At 45.8% G+C, this 16764-nt stretch overlaps 1 non-coding gene across 1 annotated transcript; it reads left to right on the forward strand.

The window, feature by feature from the left end:
• The first annotated feature begins 1811 nt into the window (after positions 1-1811).
• Positions 1812-1884, forward strand: TRNAG-CCC. Its single transcript has one exon. It is a non-coding gene; the product is annotated as a tRNA-Gly (tRNA).
• Positions 1885-16764: the final 14880 nt, after the last annotated feature.

Here is a 16764-nt window from a genome sequence, read left to right on the forward strand (position 1 = left end):
AGAGAAAAGCGACGGAGACCGAATACAGCCAAAAATTAAATAAATAAAGGGTTTTCAAATAAACAGATAAGAAAAAACGAAACTCTCCTTCAGAGATTCATGCACTGAAAAGGACTATTTCATTAGGGATAGCTTTCCTCATCAGTGATTTCCAAGAAAATGGATTTTTGAGTTCTCTACCAAGTTTTCTGCTCACCATTGTGCCTCCTCTGGATCTTCTGCTTGACAGCCTAACCATGGTCTCCTTTAAGGCAGGTCACTCTCCAGCCCCATGACAAGATGCCTGGAGGCTCTCATTCATGCTCCTGCTTCATGGACCCAAGTGCCTATGTCTCCTCCTCCTTTTGCTCTGTCTCTTCCTTTCCACAAATCCTCACTGAGCATCTGTCTCTGAAAGACACAAGTCTTGTTGGTCTTGGGTACTAAATTATCCGGACCATACTTCCTGCCTTTTATGAGTTTATACTGGTGTCTAATAGGCCAGACTCTAGCAGGAAAGCCAAACGTGTAAAAAGATCCAGGGAGACATTACAGTGAATACAAAGACTGGTTAGTATCAGAGAACATCAGGAGCCCACTGGGTTTAGGAAAGCTGAATTAAAATCCTAGATTCCCTACAGACTGGCTTTGTGAGCTTGAACAAGTGAAACAACCTCTCTGGGCTTCCCTGGTGGTTCAGATGGTAAAGAATCTGCCTACAATGAGGGAGACCTGGGTTCGATCCCTGGGTTGGGAAGATCCCCTGGAGAAGGCAATGGCAGCTCACTATACTATTTTTGCCAGAAAAATCCCATCAGAAAAATTTCTGTCCCACTGATGAGGACAGAGGAGCCTGGAGAGCTACAGTCCATGGGGTCACAAAGAGCTGGACATGATTGAGCGACCTCGACATACCATCTCTCAACTGTCTTAGGTTGGGTTCCCCCAAAGCAGGAACTGAGGCGGGGCTGGAGTACAGGTGGTTTATCTGGGAGGTGATCCTAGGAAGCAGCAGCCTGGAGTGGAGAAGTGAGGTGGGAGAGGCAAGGGAGCGGGTTACGGTGAAGGCAATGAGCAGGTAGTGGGGGCTTCACCCTGCTGCGTACCCCTGGGAGAAGCTGCAGCACCCCACTGGGAGCTGTGCCCTTCAAGGGGAAAGAAAGCAGAAGCCTTTATCCACCAGCTCCGCGTATCAGCAGAGGCTGAAGCCTGCTCCAGCCGTTTTAACTCCTTCCTGTATCCAGCCTGACCAAGCCAGGGTCAAGTGCACCAGGACCAAGGAAAGCCCTTCACGGATGCACCAGGGCTTCACTCAGGTGAGAAAGAGTAAGGGGAGATGGGCCCTCGATGGGAGGGAGGGACTGACAGCAGCTGTTACACCTTCTAGAAGAACTGTTTTGCAGACAAATGAGAAACTCAGGGAGCCCTGAACAGAAGCATTAAATGCACGTGGATGTAAAAGCAGGATGAAGTACCTCCTCCACCGACCCCTGGGTGACAGAGCAACTTCAGCATGTTCTTATCTCCTTGCTTCCTCTTCAGCTTTCAACTGGTATGAGCCCCACCAAGTCCTCAAGACAAAATCTTCCAGATCTATCCTTCCTCCAATTTCCACAACGGCCTCCCTAGTCCTGACCCTCTTCTATCTGTATGCAGAGGCCTCTTTCCTTTGGTCTCCCCTCTGCCAATCACACCCCCACCTGCCAATCACAGTCCAAGGACACCCTACACAATGCTAGTTTCCCCACATCCTTCCCCTGTTTAAGAGCTTGCCCCCAGAGGCCCCCCTCCTTTTTTTTTTTATTACTATAAGATTAAGCCCTAATGGGACTTCCCTGGTGGTCCAGTGACTAAGACTCTGCACTCCCAATGCAGGGAGCCCAGGTTCGATCCCTGGTCAGGGAACTAGATCCACAAGCCTCAACTAAACGTCCTGCCCCCCACAACGAAGACGGAAGATCCCGCATACCACAACTATGGCCCAGCGCAGCCAAATAAATTTTTTAAAAGATGATTAAGCCCTAAATCTCATCTTGTCGAGGCTCTCACATTGTAAAGACCAACCACATTCCAAAGACAGGCCACCCCATTACTTCCCCAGGCTCTCACTTCTATAATCCACTCAGCATCTCAGTCCCGAGACCAGCAAGAGAAGCAATGCTCTAATTCCGCCTTTGGATTTATTCCAATGTGACTGGATCTTCACCTCAGGGGGTAGCAATCCTGGAGTCAGACCCAGGTTCAGATGACATTCATCTGCGTGTTGACTGTGCTCCTTGGGGAACATTGCCCGCACCTGTTTCCTCATTTGAGAAATAGATAATAATAATCCCTACTTCATATGGTTGTTGTGAGGATGAATCATTTCATATACAAGCAGTAGCTTTGACCCGCACTGTTACAAACTGATAGCCCAATAAATACTGGCTATCATGACGGGTTCCCACAAGGGGTTATTTTAAGATTCTTAAATTCAAGAGCGATCTATCTACTAAGAAGGTTTTTTCTCTGCATGAGCTCATGCTTTCTGAGCCTTTCTGCCCCTAGGCTGCAGCTCAAAGCCATATAAGGCACCAAAACACATTCCTCATGAGCACAGACAGCTCCTCAGCCAACCCTTGAAAGGTCCCACCTTTACCCACAGCAGCCAAATCAAAGGTTAGCACTGCTGAGCAGAAGGCTGAGATCGGTATGATAGGAAAACAATTGGAGGCATGTTTCCCCGTTACTCAGTCTCTCTCAGCGTATGGACGTTGCTGTCAAGTTCTCTAGGTGTGTGTCACACATTCTGGCTTCCCGTGCTGCTGGTCCACCCCACTTTCACTCCAGAGAACACCTGAGGATGCAACTGTTAAAAGCTCTGCTTTGCTTATTAAAAAAAAAAAAAGGTCCTATGGGTAAATGTGTGAATGAGGGAAGGTGTGATTTATATATTTTTAAATTTTATGTATTATTTATTGTATTATTATTTTCAATATTTTAAATAAAATACTATTTATTTATTAATGAGTAAGATTCTTGATGGGGCTCACAACTTTTTTTCCTTTTGATAGGGGTACAGTGTGAAATGGAGCAGGACCACATGGTCCTTGCCCCCCCACCACCGTGTCCTCTGCATGCCTTTTGCCTGTGGGAAACTTTAGTCAAAGAATAAGTTTAATCAGAGAAATCAGAAATGTGGAAACAAAGGAAAACAGTCAAAGGAGACTAAATAATAGTAATGTTGTCATTAAGCACAATCAAGGATCTTCAGTTCTTTCTCAAGGGCTATAGAGAATATTCTGACCTATATCCTGTGAGCTGTCCTATAGACACTAGAACAGCAGGTAGAAAAGTTAACTACATGATGACCAGACTACCCAGGATATGAGCTGCCACAATGCATTTTAAAATACTTCCTCATTTATTTGGCTGCGTTGGGTCTTAGTTGCGGCATGCAGAATTCTTTAGTTGCAAGGAAATGGGAACAAGTGCACCCCGGAACTGAAGATTAGCTGTACCTAAAACAACCAAGATGATGATAGTCAGACCAGTGATGACCAATTTGAAGATGACTGTTAGAGATGACTGTGCTGTTTCTGCATGTGAACTCCCCTACTCTGTCTATAAAAGCTCTCCCCCACTGCTTGTCGGGGGCAGGGAGGGGGTGGCGTCGGGGGCGGGGTGGGGGGGGGGGGGGAGTCGGCCTTTGGCCAGATATCTGCCACCCTTCCCCCAGTTGCCAGCATCTGAAATACAGTAAACTTTTCTTTCCACCAACCTGGCCTGTTTATTGGCTTTTGAGTGTCGAGCAGCCATGGTGAGCAGCCAAACCCCCATGCATACTTTTCAGTAACAAGTTGATTGACAATGTTGTCTTAGTTTCAGGACAGCAAAGGAGGCTCATGACTCTTAAAAACACAAAAGGATATATGAGGGAGTTTCCCTTCTTCCTCTGATGCCAGCCACCCAGTTCTTCTCTCCAGAGGCCACTACTATCACCAGTTTCTTTGGGATATTGAAAATTCTTTGAGATGTTCTATACAAATACAAGCAAATATATACCTATTTTCTCTCTTTTTTTTTCTTTAACCAAGACACAAAGGTAGCAGATACATATATGTTCTAGGGTCCTTCCAAAGTAAAGATGGATTGACTTTTATCTATTTTTAAATATTTATTCATTTATTTGGCTGTGCTGGGTCTTCGTTGCAGCATGCAGAATTCTTTGGTTGCAACATACAAACTCTTAGTTGCTGCATGTGGGATCTGGTTCCCTAGCCAGGGATCAAACTCAGTCCCCTGCATTGGGAGCACAGAGTCTTAGTAACTAGACCACCAGAGAAGTCCCTATTATTTTCTCTTTTAATACACACTTTTTCAATTGCTTTTTAAATTTAATTTTACTAAATATTTAATACATGTGAAAGAATATAATATAAACTTAAAGAGTAAAAACACTACCAGTCAGCTTAAGAAACATAAGCTTCATTTGTTTTCGTAGCTTCATGATGTTTTCTTCCATGTTGTTGTTCAGTCGCTAAGTCGCGTCCAACTCTTTGTGACTCCAAGAACGGCAGCACGCCAGGCTTCCCTGTCCTTCATTATTTCCTGGAGTTTGCTCAAACTAAAGTAAATTGAGTCAGTGATGCCATCCAACCATTTCATCCTCTGTCTCCCTCTTCTCCTGCCCTCAATCTTTTCCAGCATCAGGGTCTTTTCCAGAGAATCAGCTCTTCACATCAGGTGACCAAAGTAATGGCGCTTCAGCTTCAGTCCTTCCAATGAATATTCAGGGATTGATTGCTTTGATCTCCTTAGTGTCCAAGGAACTCTCAAGTGTCTTCTCCAGCACCACAATTCAAAAGCATCAATTCTTCAGTGCTCAGTTTTCTTTATGGCCCAACTCTCACATCTGTACACGACTACTGGAAAAATCATAGCTGTGACTATACAGACTTTTGTTGGCAAAATGATGTCTCTGCTTTTTAATATACTGTCTAGGTTTGTCATAGCTTTTCTTCCAAGGAACAAGTATCTTTTAATTTCATGGCTACACTCACCATATGCAGTGATTTGGGATTGCCTTCCACAGAGTTGGAAACAAATTGATTTTTATTTTTTAAAATTTCCAAGGTGCCTAGAAGTTTAATAGGTGGCAACATCATTTAAGTTACAGAGCTAAGAGGTTGGGAAAGTGGAAGAATCATCACTTTAAAGTGACATTTTTTCAAAGGATGAGCTAAATATCATTTTTCTGTTTCACCCTGAGGTAATCACATAAAGCAACTCTTGGCTTTTCCTTCAATACTTGGTAAAGAGTCCAGGTACACACTTTATTCTAGCATAATTCCTGTAAGAGTTGATGTTATTCAGAACTGACCAAAATAATTATTTCCTGTAATGAGGTAATTATGTAATTAATCAAGTTCAGCAACACTTTATTGTAATTCTGTTTACTTAAAAATGACTAATGCTTTAGGTATTTAAGAAGTGCATCTTGTGCTCCAAGTTTTGAAATAAAAGTCCTTGTGACATGTAAGTTCTCTTGACATTTAATAGCATCAGGAATAAGCAGGTTGACTATTAACTGAATCGTTTATCTGGAAATATAACCACTGTCAGATTATAAGGAACTATGAAATGGAATGTCACAGCCTCCGGAATTTGGCATTCCTGTAAATAAGTACAGTGAGTTAAAGTGACTTACTCCAATATTATAAAGCAATTATCCTCCAATTAAAAATAAATTTAAGAAAAACAATGAAGTGACTTACTTAAAGCCAACTTTACTTATATGTATATACATATATGTGTATATGTATATATATATTTATTATTTATTTACTTATTTGGGCTTCCCTGGTGGCTCACTGGTAAAGAATCTGCCTGCCAATGCAGAAGACGCAGGATCCCTGGGTCAGGAAGATCCTCTGGGGAAGGAAATGGCAACCCACTCCAGTATTCTTGCCTGGAGAATTCCACGGACAGAGGAGCCTGGTGTGCTGCAGTCCATGGGGCTGTAGAGAGTCAGACACGACTGAGCAACTAAACAGCAAGAGCAGCATTTATTTATTTATTTATTTGACTGCCTTGGGTTTAGTTGCAGTACACAGGATCTCACTGCACCAAGCAGATCTTCCCTTGCAGTCCATGGGCTCTCTAGTTGTGGCTTATGGGCTTAGTTCCCCAACCAGGGATCAAACCTACATCCCTTGCATTGCAAAGTGGATACTTAACCACTGGGCCACCAGTGAAGTTCCAAAGCCAACATTACTTTTGATCACGAATCCACCTACAGTAAAAGGAGTAAGTCAGTGAGTTGGTACCCTAGGATTCTCTGGTTTTACCACGCTCCTCATAACCCAGAAGTAGCTGATCTTCTGGAAGGTAGAATAAATGGCCTGTCGAAGGCTTAGGCACAGCACCAGCAGAGAGACACCACCTGGTGATGCTGACCTCCTGTCCTCAAGAATGCAGTAAGCCATGATGGTGCTGCCAGAATTCCTGGCACCAAAGGATACGTGTGAAGCATCTCTGGCCGCTACACCCAATGATCCCCTCTCCAAATGTTTGCCTCCCTTCTCTGTGATTTGAATCAAACTCTTTTTGGCTTCAAGCAGCAAGAATGACTTCTGTTATCTGCAACTGAAGCCTGACTGGTATGCTTACTGAATCAACACCTCTCAGATAGGGCTCTGAACATCAGCCTTTTATGTGTGTGTGTGTGCGTGTGTGTGTGTGTGTGTGTGTGTGTGTGTAGGCTTCCTCTAGTTGCGGTGAATGGCGGCTACTCTCCAGTTGTGGTGCATGGACTTCTCATTGCAGTGGCTTCTCTTTTTGTGGAGCAGAGGCCCTAGGTGTGCAGGCTTCAGTGACTGTGGAGCTTAAGTTGCTCTGTGGCATTTGGGATCTTCCCAGGCTAGGGATCGAGCTGTTGTCCTTTGCCTTGGCAGACAGATATTTAACCACTGGACCACCAGGGAAGAACAAAATAACTCTTTCTTAAATGAAGCAATGAAAGCCCAGAGAGGTTAAGTGACTTCCTCAAGGTCACTCAGCAAGTGACTAACAAAAGCACAATTATAATGGGGACTAAAGACTCAAACCTGATTTTTCCTGCATTCTGAGTGCAGGCACTAGGTCCCCTCTGTACCTGGCCCCAAGGAGGTCACACACAGCTCTGTACCCCATGGGCCTTGAGTGGAAAATGACTCATATATCACCCATGTTTCTAGAAATGGCGTCTGTCAGAACAATGTGACTTTATTAACATTTTTACCGTCAATTTCTTTCCAACGTTCTTCCCAGAAATTGCTCTAAAACTCCAGATCCCCATGGAAACCATTGGAAAGACTGCCTATTGACTCTACGTGTGATGCTGCTGCGACTGCTCCCTTGATAACAAACGGATGCTATTAAAAGCCTGGCTCAAATGGAAGCCTGCTATAGCTCATGGCGAGAGCCACATTCTCTTTGGACTGACAGGGCGAAAAGAAATAACCCTCTGATGCTAGGCTACGTGGTCAAGTTTAGAGGAGAGAAGGAAAAAGTAATGCCTTCCCCAACTGTCATGAGCAGACACAGAGGACAAGGCGCTTTCAATATATGTTTACAACTGGAGACTAGAGTGAAGAACCCACCAAGAGTGTCAGAGTGACGCCGATTAAATCAACTCACAATAATCTTTGCTATCTGCCATTTGTGATGTCCTTTCTAGACCAAAAAGTGAAAGAGTAGTGGAGTGGAGGCTTGAGAGACCAAAAAAGAAAAAAGGATAATACCATCTAAATAAGAATTATATAACTTTCCTAAACAGTACAGTACTGTTTGCAAAAGGACAGTACAATCTGAAAATGGAACAGAACCTGGTCAAAAGGAAGAATGCAAAGAGCAAGAATTTAGCAACAATTTTCTGGCATTACTCAGAGATCGGGCAGGGGCGGTGGGGGGGGGGGGGGGGACCCTGATCTTCCAGACCCCTGAGGTAGCAGGGATTGCTCCTTCATTAAATGTTCCAGGCATGTTTGTTGGGCACCTACACAGTGGCAGACAACATGCTAGGCAAGGCAGAGAGAGCTCATAGTCTAGTGATGGGAGATAAAAACAGACTTTACACAAATAAATATAGCAAATCACTTTAGTTAAGTGATAACTGCTGGGAAGGGGGAGGTGGTGAAGCAGTCTGATACTGACTGGGGCTGGCAGCTTCTGACACGTGACCAGGAAAGGATTAGCTCAACTGTCAGGGAGCCGACAGCCAAGAGAAAATATGAAGGGGCAGAAAAGGGGTCAAATTAGAGCAAATAGCATGTGAGGTCCCTAAGGAAGGAATGAGTTCCTCCTTCTTAGGAATAGCAAACTCACCAGTGAGGCACGACAGGAAACGGCCAGGAGCAGGGGTGCTGGAATCACAGAGGCAGTCATGTCCAGGCCCTACAGGGCATTGTGGGCGAGAGTAAGAACAGTGGATTTGATCTTTTCCCCTTTTTTTAAACACTGATTTTTTTTTTTTTAAGCATGCTCACTTATTTATTTATGCTTGGCTCTGCTGGTCTTCACTGCTATGAACAGGCTTTCTCTAGTTGCAGCAGCAGGGGCTACTCTCTAGTTGCTGTGTGTGGGCTTCTCATTGTGTGGGCTTCTTCTGTTGTGAAGCACAGGCTCTAGAGAGCAGACTTCAGTAGTTATGACGCACGGGTTTAGCTGCTCCGTGGCATGTGGGATCTTCCAAGACCCAGGATCTTGCCTGTGTCCCCTGCATTGGCAGGCGGAGTCTTAACCACTGGGCCACCAGGGAAGTCCTGAATTTTATCTTAAGTATATGTTGAAGCTAGTGTGAAGTCCTGGTAGTGGTGGTTGTTTTGAAACAAGGAAGTGAGATCATCTGTTTATATGTTTAAAAGACCACTCTGGCTGCTTTGTGGAGAAAACACTGAAACGTGGGAAGGGGACAAAGGAAAAAGCAGGGAGTCCATTAGGGGTGGTGCCTAGACTTCTCTAAGACCTGGATGAGACATAGCCAGTGCTCTACCCACAGGTTCCCCATCTGTGGATTTCAATCTGCAATCTTCCATCGGTGGTTGGTTGAGTCCACTGATGTGGAACCCACAGTTGCTGAGGGCCGGCTGTATGACACCATTTTATATAAGGAACTTGAACATCCAAGGGGCTTGGTATCCACAGGGGTCCAGGAACCAATTCCCCATGGGAATCAAAGGATGACTATCCCTCTGGGGTATCCAACTTCCCTTCCTCCAGTCGATGCTGAGGAAGGCGGTATGAACTGATGGATGGATCTAGTCAAGAACACAGAAGTGTTCGCCCTGAGTGAGAATGGTGGGCCTGAAGGACAGGTCTCTGATGTCCCTCGAGGTCTCTCTGAAGGACTAGAAGTGGTAAATTTGTTCCTCATGAAGGAAGAATTTGATGATGGCCATGATCAGGGCAGCCCCCTCTTGACCCATATCCCACTTCAGGACAGCCCCACTTCTCTATTCCTTTCATCAGACCATTCTGCCTCCTGCCTCCCCTTCTCTCCTAAACCCATTTCAAGGAGGCTTTCATCCCCACTGCTCCTCTGAACTTGCTCTGAAGACATTTGCCAAGGCTGGTGGTCATCTCAGTCCTCAGCTTACTCAGTTGATCAGCAACATCTGACTCCCTCTTGAATTATTCTTCTCTGAGCTTTCCTGTCTTCTCCCCCTCCCTACCTGACCAGCCCCTCCTTCCATCCTCTTTCTGGAGTCTCTTCATCTCCTGACCTCTAAGTGTAAAAGCTCCCAGGGCTAGGGCCCCCACGTCTTCAGTCTACACTCCTTCAGTCAATGATCTCACTGAGTCCCGTACTTTTATATACTATTAACTGAAGTCTCCCCACTTTGTATTTCCAGCCTGAACCTCTCCCCTGAATGCCTTTATCCAACTATTTGACATCTATTCTTAGACATCTAACCAGCATCTCAAATTTAAGATGCCCAAAATAAAACTTGATCCTCCGCAACACTCCTCCTCCCCAAGATTTCTCCACCTACCATCTTCCCCAACTCGGTAAGTAGCCACCATTCTTCCACACACAGTGTGTGTCCATTGTCCATCTTCTCCACCAGAATGTGGTCTCTGTGAGTGCAGGAGCTTGTTTTCTTCGCTGCTCAATCACCAGGGCAGGAATGCTGCTCGGCACATAGTAAGGGCTACTTGTTGAATGGATGAAACACATCCTCAAGGAAGCCTCCCTCCCAGTCCCCTTTAACCAGGTAATTTCCCCCATTACACGTTCTCATGGGGCTTCCCAAGTGGCTCAATGGTAAAGAATCCGCCTGCCAAGCAGGAGCTGCAGGTTCAATCCCTGAGTCCTTGGGAAGATCCTCTGTAGAAGGAAACGGCAACCCACTCCAGTATTTTTGCCTGGGAAATCCCATGGACAGAGGCACCTGGCAAGCTATAGTCTATGGGGTTGCAAGGAGTCTGACACAGCTGAGCGACTGAGCATGCACGCACGCACGCGTGCTCACACATGCTGAGAACTGCTACCTCTCTGTGTCAGCACTCTCACAGATGCAATCGCACAGTCATTTGATTGCTGCTACTCTCCATCGTGAGTCTATAAGCTCCAGGCGAGCAGAAGCTACTCTGGTTTCAGTTACCAGCATCTATCCTGGGGCCTGAGGTTACAGAGTAGGCCCTCAATAGGTTAAAAACAATAATATTGGTGTTTTTTTTAATATTTACTTGACTGTGCCGAGTCTTAACTGCAGCACACAGGATCTTCACCCTTTGTGGCAACATGCAGGATTTTTCATTGCAGTGTGAGAACTCTTAGTTGCAGCATGTGGGATCTAGTTCCCTGAACAGGGATTGAACCCAGGCCCCCTGCATTGGGAGCTCAGGGTCTTAGCCACTGGACCACCAAGTAAGTCCCTAGAGATTGTTAAATGAATAAACAGATAATATAGCCTAGGGGTTCTCTCTCCAGAAAAATACACTCATATACACTCTCAGTGTGTGTTGGGACTCCAGGTTAGGGACCCTTTACATTCAGGTTGCTCTTACAAAATGCCACAGACTGGGTAGTTAATAAGCCTCAGTAATCTATTACTCGCGGTTCTAGAGGCTGCAAGTCCAATCAGGGTGCCGGCATGGTTGGCTAAAATCACAGGTTTGCAGGTTTGTCATTGTATCCTCACATGGCAGAAGGGGCTAGGGCACTTTAGGGGATTTCTTTGATAAGGCCACTAATCCCCTTCATGAGAGCCCCACGTTCCTAATCTTTTTAAAAAAATACTTATTTTATTTGGCTGTGCCGGGTCTTAGTTGCAACACAGGTCTTGATCCTCACGGCAGCATATGGAATCTACAGTTGCAGCACGTGGCATCTTTACTTGTGGCATGTGGAATCTTTTAGTTGAGGCACTCAGGATATTTAGTTGTGGTATGCGGGATCTAATTCCTCAACAAGGGATCAAACCCAGGCTCCCTGCATTGGAAGCAAAAAATCTTAGCCATTGGACCACCAGGGAAGTCCCCCCACCCGTCTCCTAATCTCTAATCTCCCTCACACACACAGACACATGCCACCTCCTAATACCATTGCCTTTGGGGGTCAAGATTATACCACATGAGTTCAGGGAGTGGATTGGGGGAGATACAGATATTCAGGGCATAGCATCCTTGCTGAATTCCAACAGGCTAAAGCTACTATGCAGTTCACCGGGGTGAAATACAGTGATATTGTTCCTTCTCTACGTCTGTTTGGTCAAGGCACACAGGGAAGTATTGATAGATATTCTGACGAAATGTTCTCATTAGCCGGGGTATTTCTGAACACTCTTCTCAGAAATGGCACAAACAACCACGTCCAAACAGGATCAGGAGGGAAAACAGGGGGACAAAGGGCAAAAGAATAGGCCGAGATAATCCCTCCCGCAGAGCATTCCCGTCATTTCTCTGCCAAGAGAAAAAAACAGTAGTAACAGTTGTTTGTCTCACAACTCATCGACCAACTGTGGCTGCTTTATGTGCACAATTACACACCATTTCATTGATTTTATAACAAGCAGCGCTACTGGAAACACACTGAGAGAACCTCATAAATATAGATACATTCATGCAGCAAATGCTCACGGAGCATCTATTGTCTGCCACACGCTGAAAGACAAACAGAATGGGGGACTACTTAGCACTTTTTGTCCACAGAGTATCAGAAGCTGATCTGAAATAGTTATAACACAGCCTCAACACCACACTGCAGTTATAACTAGACAGCTTCTTTCACTCAGGTCCTATGAAGGCGACAAAAGGACCTGCTTAGAGAAATTGTCATTAACCTCCAGAATGAATGATATAGTCAGCTCAGTTGGTAAAGAATCTGCCTGCAGTGCGGGAGACCTGGGTTCGATCCCTGGGTTGGGAAGATCCCCTGGAGAAGGGAAAGGCTACCCACTCCAATATTCTGGCCTGGAGAATTCCATCGACTGTATACTCCGTGGGGGCGCATAGAGTCGGATACAACTGAGCAACTTTCACTTTCAAATACTCTACACCTGTAACCAAGCACCACACAGAAGAGGCAGCGGTGTTAACGTGAGTCTCTGGCTCTCGCCCACTGAAGAGCTGACGGTAACCCCTAACCAGGGGAACCAAGTGAATGACTCTGGCCCCGTGTGGATTTGTTTTTCTGGTCCTAGGGATGCTCATGTGTTCCCAAATTTTCTGGTTCTGTAACATCTGTACTGGAATAATCACTTCTTCCTTCAAGATCCTTTTAAGTAACTACAGAAAAGTTCTTCATTTTGGCTTGCATACAATGTTTGTTCGAAGTGAAATCTCCAAGCGCCAAGTCTTTACCAAAAGATTGCTATACAACAGGCTCCTCCAAGGTTCGCCCTCTGCTTTACAAGCGAATGAGAGTGAGGTAATAAGACATACTAAAAAAGGACAGAGGTTCTGTCCCTGGAACCTGAGCATTCTCCACTGTCTTCTCTTATAGGGCAGTTCTGTCTTATTCATCAGGGCCTAGCTTTGCAAATGGTAGGCATGTGATACACCCTGGGTGGGTGGATGGACGGACGGATGGAGGAAGGGAAGGAGGGATGGAACCTGTCACCTTGTAACTTCTAACTCTTCTTCAAAATGTATTCAAGGCAAATGACCACGACTTCCTCTTCCCTGAATGGTAAGTACCTGGTGTGTCCCAGGCTTCTAACCATCAGTGACGACAAACCTGTCACTTTTATAGTAATTCCAAACCTTGATGATTTAGGCACATATTCACCATCACTAGGTCCAGCTTTTTAATAACCATTCTCCACCAACAATTTCTGTGCATTGTCAGGGGTTCTTGCTATTATAAACCGAACGTAAGCAAGCCCCCCACTAGCTCATCAATCCTATGTAAGGTCATTTTCTACTTCAAAGTCCTGATGAGGTGCAGACAGCCTTGGCCGCCTCACCCTCACAAGGACCCCCACTTCCCACCGGCACCCACTGACCCCACTCCCTTCCACCTGGTTCACTGCAGCTATGCCCCACCTCACAGGGCTCCCAAAATTCATCACCGACCTAGAGTCGACCGTTGACTGACCAGCCTGAACCACTGACCAAGGCTTCACTGACGAGGTGGAAACGACCGCTGATTCACACATGGAGAACACAGACTTTTCACTCTGTGTGCTGAGGTGGAATTAAACACCCCGAGTTCTGAAGAAGTCACTGAGGCCACCGCTGATTATAATTCTTTTCACACAGAGAACTCTGAAGTAGATTATGACGACATCACTGCTGATTTTTCTAAAGAACCCATGACTGAACCCCTAGATAAACCCAGCATCTTCATGGGAAGAAACAAGTCTGGCTCAGTGTTTTGTTTTTTTCGAAAATGAAGCAAATTCTCCACTAGCTGTGATCATCACTCTGCTAACCCCAACTTTGTACAGAGATTCTGAACCTCTAAACAAACCCGTGCTGTGCTGGGCTTAGTCACTCAGTCGTGTCCAACTCTCTGCACCCCCATGGACTGTAGCCCACCAGGCTTCTCTGTCCACTGGGGATTCTCCAGACAAGAATATTGGAGTGGGTTGCCATGCCCTCCTCCAGGGGATCTTCCCAATCCAGGGATGGAACCCAGGTCTTCCACACTGCAGGCTGGGCCACCAGAGAAGCCCAAGAACACTGGAGTGGGTAGCCTATCCCTTCTCCAGGGGGAACTTCCCAACCCAGGAATCGAACTGGGGTCTCCTGCATTGCAGGGGGATTCTTTACCAGCTGAGCTACCAAGGAAGTCTGTGAACAAGCCTACCACTCCTTAATAGGAGCTTGAGTAATCGCAAAAAATAGTGAGACATACAGTATGAGGACAAACAGAATAGCAGGAATTTTACCCAGACAGAAGAGGGGCCTCCTATGCCCCCTTTTAATGTGGGCTCAATAGATGTCCATTTGAACTGAAGAGCAACTCCCTAAAAAGGACTGATCAAAGTTTCACAGAAAATAAGAGCCACAGCCTCAGGCTTTATCATGCTTCTGTCACGTGAGTGTATGTTCCTCGGTTCTTTGTCTTGTCACAACAAAAATTTGGAGTGACGGACATTAAAGCCCCTCGGCAGGTCACAGCTCTCGGAGGACAGACCATGTTATAGCTTTTAAATAAATCAATGTTACAGCTCAGTGTTATAGCTCTATTTATTTAGATAATAGCAGGAAAATCCATCTTCGAGGCATGAGGGCACGTCGATCGAAAGATGCGAAGAAAAGATCGCCCCATCGCGCGGGAGGGAGGGAGGGAGAGAAAGAGAGAGAGAGAGAAGAGGGCTTTGGCTCGTCTTTTTATATGTTTCTCTGTCCCTGGGCCTGTCTTATGCAAATTGGGCCAGCCAGGAGTGTTGTTTGTTTTACCTGAGGTTCTCACTCCGGTCCTCGGACCTTCCTTTGTTCTCTTTTCGCAGGCTTTTCCCTTCCAGGTCTTTTAGCCACAGCCATTTTAGACTCCTTTTCCCTATTCTAACTACCTAAGACTTCTATTCTGTTGCTCTGAGTCAACCACTCAAATCCCAGCCTGTCAGGCCACTGGCCTCCACTGTTCTCCTTTGACGCCGAAGACCAGATATTTTCAAGGTTCCCCAGGGCCGAACTGGGCCCCTAGTAACATAGTTCATTCCCTTCATTCCCAGAGGACAGGGCTTCCAAGAGGGTGGGAGTGGGGCCGAGGGTGCGCTGCATGAAGGGGAGCAGTGAGGAACACACCCCATGCTGTCTGTGCCACCCATGGTCCCTTTAACCACCAGGCCTCTGTTACCCAGTCTGGTCCACTCAGCTGGGCGTCTTCCTCACTCTGGGTGACTTTCTCTCAGGAACCTGTTTTCCTCTCCTCTAGCTAGGACGGCTCAGAGGCCTCCTAGTCCATCAGACAAGCCTGCACATATCTAAACTGTAAATAAAGACAAGATTCACTTGGCTTCCTTCCCACAAGGTACTCGAACCTCATGCAAAAGGTATGGATGGACGGCAGTGTTCCTGAACATTCTGTGAAGGGCAATAATCCCACAAACACTGTAGGACACTGAAGGGGCAGCTTGCATGAGAACACCATGGATCTAACTCCACCTGGAACATCAGTCTTATTTCCAACCCTGTAGAAATACCCTGATAAGTCTTGAATGGGCTCTGTATTAATTAGCGGGGGTGGTGGCTAAACTGCAGAATCAAGGTGCATCAATAACTCTGTGACTTAAAAAATTACACAAGTGTGTCTCTTAAGGAAGCGCTCTACAACACACTCTTCAGGCAGGCCTGCAGCTCAGCTCCATGGGGTCATTCAGGAATCCAGGCTGATAGTGGCTTTGCCATCATCAGTGGGTGGCTTCCAAGGTCATTCTAGTCACCATCATATCGAGAGGGTAACAGGCAGGAAGGCCAGGGGTCTCCAAACACAGGAAACAGGCTGCAAGTGTCAGACATTTTTTATCTGTCTCTTAAGTGGCAGGACATCCAGCTCCACCAGAACTTAACTTTTCTCAAACCTTGATCTAACCAATGTGTTTTTCTCATGAAAATGTTTGTCTTAAGCTATGTTAATGTACCATGTATTTACCCTAGACTGTGTCTTCAAGTCAGTTCTGAATAAGACTCAAGCAACTTGACAAACCAGTATTTTTTACTCTTACATTGTTCTCCTAATCTATGTTAATGAAAATACATATTGCTTGGAAATCTGCCTTCCTTCAAGATTCATGTCAATTGTCTTATGGCCCAGGATGACTCACCTGGTGCTAATGTTATCTCAATGCATGTTGTGGGGGAGGGGCCTGGTGCCATTCTCTGAGTTTTGAGACATTTCCTTTCCCTACTTAGCAGACTGCTAGTAGGTATATAACATCCAGCTAAAGACTAGCAGAGGGGCACTCTTTCTGGCACCTTCTGATGTCGATGTCAGAAGTTTTCTCTATCTCTTTTATACTTTAATAAAAACTTGATTACACAAAAGCTCTGAACAATCAAGTCTCACTGGCCCTGGATTGAATTCTTCTCCTCTGGAGGCCAAGAATCCTGGCCTCTTTCATGGTTTAGCAACAACCTTTCAATATCATGCAGTAGGCAAGGGGGAGAGATGTGAAGGAGGGGATGGACAATGTTTCACAAGTCAGCCCCGTAAGTGGCATGCACCCCCCTCCCCTTAGATCCCAAGGTGAGACCTGGGTCACATGGCAACACCTAGCCGCAAAGGACACTGGGAAATGTAGTCTCTGGCAGAGCAGCCACAATGCCAGCTACAACTCCGAGACTCTAGAACAGGGGACAGCAAACTATAGC

This window comes from Cervus elaphus, chromosome 21 (genome assembly GCF_910594005.1).
Source record: "Cervus elaphus chromosome 21, mCerEla1.1, whole genome shotgun sequence".
Classification (NCBI taxonomy): domain Eukaryota; kingdom Metazoa; phylum Chordata; class Mammalia; order Artiodactyla; family Cervidae; genus Cervus; species Cervus elaphus.